Raw genomic sequence first — 6,023 nt, 5'->3', positions numbered from 1 at the left:
ACCGCATTTATTCTTTGTGCCGCATTGTTAGCTACGCGAGTTTACTTCGGTGGTGGTTGTAACCAGGTGTCTGACCTAGAAACCACGGAACGAGCGCGCGTATACGTACTCCGAATTTGCAGCGTCCGTCAAAATTATGCTGAAAAGCCATCATAGAAGGTAAGGACTGTGCTCAAGAATTCGTTCAATGATTGCCTTGCAGGTTAGTGACAGTTATGCGGTGTTGCTTCTTATGACAACGGACGATGCATTTGCGGTCCACAGGCCCTTGTTAAGACTGTAATCTAATCTTGCTTTTGATGTTCCTGTGCAGTTACCACATGCTTCTGCGCATTAAAGTTCCTGTTCTGCTTCGCTTAAGATGCTCCCTCTTCGCAATGTTGTCTCGCTCTCCGCAATACTGTCTGTATTGTAGCAAAACTCGTTAAAATGTCTACACGCACCTGCTCAAGGTAATTAGGTGCACCTCACTAGATGCGCGTGCTTGTGCATTCAGAAGCTGACAAAGCCGTTCGAACGATGTTAACCAAGTGATAATGACCTTTTCTCACGCATTCCTTCGGCTAACTTTCCCACCTTTTGCCCTAACGCGATCCTGGTCTCCGTTCTCCGTAGCTACAAGTGCGCGTAAATCACACTGGAGACGTGTTCCCACGCACTTTCGGGTGGTCTTCGCTGCTTTCGTCCTAATGAAATCATGGCCTCTGGGATATCCGTAGGAACCAGTGCGCGTCGGACAAAAGAGGGGCGGAAACAAAGGGGCCGGCGCAAACTCAACGGCTTGCCACGCACACAAGCTCCACCGACGCCGACTTTACTGGGATAGTTACGGACCTCCGGGTTTATTGCAGCAAAGACATCTTTTCTTTTTTTATCGTTGTGTTTAGCCTACAGCCTGACCGAAAATTTCATAAAGCTTAAAGAGAAACGCGAAAAGGGGAAAAGGTAATCTGAAAGAAGTTGTACAAACTTGGGTAACTGGTTCGTCACGCGGCAATGTCAGAAATATCATCTTTATTTTCACAAATAACACGTCAAATATAAAAAAAGCTTAACGTGCAACTTGCCGTGCTTAACGTAAATGCCGGCAGTGCAAGAGTACAGCAGCCATGCGCAGAGATTTCGTTAACCGTATCGCGGCAAGACAGCGTGTTGAAATCCGTTCCGTTGGTTTCGGATAGCACCGGCGCACTCGGCGCGCAGGCGACGTGCTTTTTGAGACAGAGAGGGAGTCGCGCCTTCTGCTTCGCCTTCATATGTAAACAAGAGAGGAGAATTCGCCCAGTCAATATGGCCGACTTCCGGCTTCATCGCGGCTTCACAACGAATGACGTCAGGGCCTCTCCTTACCTTTCCTTCCTCCGTGCGGTATATACAGAACTCTAGCACGCGTGGACAAGTAGCGGCCTCCCGCGGCTATCTCGGTAACTTGATTTTTGGGTCACAGATGCACAGACGATTTTTTGCTCACAACCAACGCGGCTGACGCTGACGGCGGGTTTTCTGCGACAGTAGCTTTTTAACGCTATCGCGTTATAAACAGATACTAGTACTCAAGAAAGGAGCACGGTGGTTACTGACACATTCTGGCGACTTGAGCCTCCACGATTGCGCTGCAGGATTGAATTACGCAGACAGTGCTAGAGACAATAGAATCAATAGAGTCTAGAAACCATGACATGACCTTGATTCCTGACCCTTAAGTAGTGCCAATTTGGCTGGAACGCTATTTGGAAGGTACTATAGTGTTATAAATGTAATCGATAACGTAACGTTCATGGCATATCCGCAACGCACGTAGGTAATGTTGGGAAGGGACGTCTTTCGGCCGCCATGACTCGGGCCATGCACACTGTGTGTGCCTCTGCATGATATTAAAGTTGAGCAGTTCTTGGCGCCCACCATCCGTTATCACGTTTGACTGTGCCTGTGTACAGCCATCGCACAAAATGAAAGGGTGACGAGCCTTAAAACGCAAAACTAGTTAAATTGTATTCCTTGCCGAACGTTATTCGTGGTCAATGTAGCCGTCCGTACATTGGAGGTTGAAGCGAAGTGTCGGAGCGAGTGATTCAGCCGTCTTCGCCGGTGAGATATTATTAACAATGCTGTGGGATGAGTACTTGGAAGTGGTTCTCCTGCGTATGGAAACTCAGCTGGGTTCGGATTCTGACAGCTTTGAGTAATTAGATGCGAACGAAACACAAAAATAAACAAATCACAAAACACAGCAAATGCAGTTAATACATGTGCGGTACCCTGTCAGCCTAATTTAGAAGAACACGTTTTTGTTTTTCTCGCTAAAGTGACCTGGTTCAGTACTCTTGCGTCAAGGCACAGGTGGTTTGTAACATTTGTCTAGTGAATAATTTGACGCTCCAGATACTTTTACTTCGATTGAGCTCTGACCTACTGGACTTGCCCTATTCTATTTTCTGACGCCGACAAGAGCTCTCGCAAGTGGTGTCCCGTCCTCGGACTCCTGTGACCGTGTTTCTATATTTCCTATCTCTCCTATCCCTCACATGTCCTCGCTCGCTGTCCCAGCGCATCTCTCTCTCTCTCTCTCTCTCTCTCTCTCTCTCTCTCTCTCTCTCTCTCTCTCTCTACCTTTAATCCTATCCTTTTAATTCCTCCTCACCCCCAATTCCTGTGAGCTACTGTTGAGGTGTCGCACTCTGATGCAGACAGTTACGGGGCTCCCTTTTTTCTTCTTTTCCCTCTTATGACCACTTCTCAAAGCTGTAGGTGAGCCAACCAGGTCGAAATTTCAGTCTAGTCCGCACTCTACCATCATCGAATGTGCCCCGGCCGTGCAAGTTTGTAAGCGCTGTTATGCCCGCCGCTTCAACTAGATTCGTAGCGCATCGTACTAGAATGAAATTAATGGTGAAACTCGACTTGAGCGCTCACAGACAGAATATAACTTCAGATTATCTTACTTTTGCACGCACAGCAACGCAGTCATCGCCACTTTTCAGCGAAAGTTCGTGGACAAACCCAAGTGAAGCATCCAATGATTTCTTGGCTTTGAGTCGTTCGTGCGTCACAAAGCTTGTCGTATATGCAACAAGCAATCCTTTATGTCTCAGAGTTCAACCTTCGAAGCAAGTGCTGTGTCAAATGCGACCTATTCGTTCGTCAAAATGAGTCGGTCAACGCACACTGCAGAGAGACACTTAGTCCATTCCGTGTATTGCTGTATAGCATCAGCGTACACGCTCAAGCGAGCAGAGCATGCATTGCCCATAGCTGCAGCAGCTTCTATCTTGTACGTTATAAAGCAAAACAAAATTAAAACAAGGGCAACGTGCTCGCAGTAACTTGTGTGCACCTGTTAGAACCACCGGACTGTATACTGCCACTGTGCCGCTGGTCATACTTCCGGTATGGTGGTCTTCAAAATGGTGGCCACGTGGTTGCCAGCACAGTTTGCGCACTTTTCGTTGCCGCGCCCGCCAAGCTAATGTCACGTGACATTCAAGACCCGCTGCCGTATTCTACGTGGTGTGTCGTTGAGGCTAGCTCGGAAAATTTTGGGCGTTTCTGGTTCTACTGTAAAGAGTTGTTTTCGGTGCATGCGAACTACGTTGCCTTTGAGAGTCTATCTTTATGCTCTGTTGGAGGCGTTAGCAGCAAATTTGAAAATTTAAAACACGTGTTAGAAATCCGACACTACGCGAGCGCACACCTATTCTAAATAGCAGCTTTGGGACCTGAAAATGAGCACATTTAAGTATATGAATGCTAAGTTCTGATGAGACGATGTATATGATCTTTTCGAGAGAATAAGGCTTCATGTACATCACTATGCTTGAGGCCGCTTCCGAGATTGTTAATATTTATCAGCGTAGCAGTAGTATAAGCAGAAAAAAAATATATAGAAACCAGGCAGGCTTATACCTCAATGCTCCACAGAGAATATGGTGATAAAAGACAGAGCTTGCTTGGGCGGGCGGGACCCCCATTCAATGCACAATCTTGTCTGAAAAAAATCTTGAGTTTTTATTTTTCAGCATGGAGACCTTTATGGCTGGTTGTCGTGTGCGGGTGTGTAACTGTTGAGAAGTCTCCTTCTGCTTGTTCATCGAACACTTGAGTTCGAAACAATTTAGGGGCTTGGGATGTCGAAGCTTGACGTAACGCGAGCAACAAAACCACGCATAAAGACATACAAAAGAAACAGAGGAAATAAGTGCACGTGAAAGAGAAAATAGAAATATAGAAGGAATAAGCTTCAAAAGAGAAAACCAAAGAGAAACGAGAAAGGCGCTGCCTAGCTCTGCACTAACTTCAGACTTCAGGATCAATTAGTGTACCTGTATTGGGTACTACAGGCAAACCTCTCGTGCGGAGCATATCCAGTCGTTACAGATACCACTATAGTGTCAGGCTGCCTGACTTTTTTTTTTTGGGGGGGGGGGGGGGGCTAAATATGTACGATATTGTCTCTGTGTCGTCGTTTTGTTCTCGCGCTATAACTATCGTCATGCCATACCAACAGGTCCAAGCTGCCACACTTCTAAGTTACATTGTCACGGCGTTCCTGAAGATGTGAGAGGATAATACGCTAACGCATCCCAGTAAGCATTCATCTTTTTATTGGGCGAACCAAGCAGCCCGCAAAAGAAGTAACGTTCACAGCGACGAGCGCAATCATTGGTTTTTCATATTCTGGTGATCCGCGCAACGCGTCGGCTTCTATGTATATGCGCCTGATTGAACATTTCAGTAGTGGTCGCGTTAACTTCATGACTACACTCCGCAATGATGATGATGATGATTATAAACTTTAATTTGGTTTAGAGAAGACGCAGGGGAGAGCCCGCGCCACCCGCATAATCCCACGGAGGGACCATCAAGCCGAGCTTTGCGGCCCGTTCAAGGGCTCTGTGGACGTCCAGGGTTCGATAGTTAAAGGGGTACTGACACAAAAAATCTGGCCTCGTGTTTTTCTGCTGCAATCCGTTGCTGTAGGGCTCTTAGTCATGACACAACACATTGTTTGCTGCTGTAACAAATAATCAATTGCACACCTCTCATTATGAATCAGTTTCGGTTTGAGAGAGTTCCAAAAACTGGGTGCAACTGTCGTCACCTAGCATGTGCAACTATTAACCACGTCAGTATACAGAACTGTGATGCACTTCCGCATGATTCGCAACAAGAATTACTTTCGAATAGAAAACGGCACTGGAATGTCGCCAAACACAAAACTTTCTAAGCGTGCGCCACGGCCACGCACTCGCAACCAGCCGCTGAGAAATATAGACTTCGAAAACTAACGCGACAAAACAAAAATGGCAGCTATGACGTCATCATAACTTGTTTTGTTGGCCGCAGTGTGGTGACATGAGAAAAGTGTACCGAGGTGACCCCGAGGTGACCCCCTCGGGGTCACCTCCGTGTGTGTGTATAGCGCTATGGAGTCGGTCGCTCACGCAAACTTCAAAATTAATTTAAAATACCTTCCAAGCTATATTCGCTGTTGATATCTTGCAGATGATATACGTATGTTCCCGAAAATCGACCCCGCAGGCTATCTCGGTCCCGAAACCTTGTGTCAGTACCCTTTAAGTTCGGGGCGGCGGAAGAGGATTAAACTCGACAATCGCGCTATTTTGGAAACTGCTGGCTCAGCGGTGGAAACAGTTTTTGTAGCAGAAGCCATAAAAACAGTGAAATGAGCCGGCGTGGCGATGCCATATCTGAAAAAGCATAGTCTCGGGGGTGCAAAGAGCCTAGGGTTGGGAAAATGTTGTACGATCGAGGTTACAAAAGAAGCTACTTTAGAGCAATATACTCTAGCGTTTATCTGTTGTAAGCCCCGATTTTTTTTTTCTAACCGCAAGCCCACATTTTGCAATATGTGATACGTACCAGTTATGTCGCAACCTCAAGAAATATTAGAAACTTTAATTAAACAATCCATTTGTTGATCTGGCAGTCCGGCGCCACAATGACTGTGTAAACCAGTAAAAAAAATCTCCCGTAGAATACAGGAACCCATCGCTCACACTTCC

This window comes from Rhipicephalus microplus, chromosome 8 (assembly GCF_043290135.1).
Source record: "Rhipicephalus microplus isolate Deutch F79 chromosome 8, USDA_Rmic, whole genome shotgun sequence".
In the NCBI taxonomy this organism is placed as follows: domain Eukaryota; kingdom Metazoa; phylum Arthropoda; class Arachnida; order Ixodida; family Ixodidae; genus Rhipicephalus; species Rhipicephalus microplus.
Note: the sequence above shows the minus strand (reverse complement) of the source record.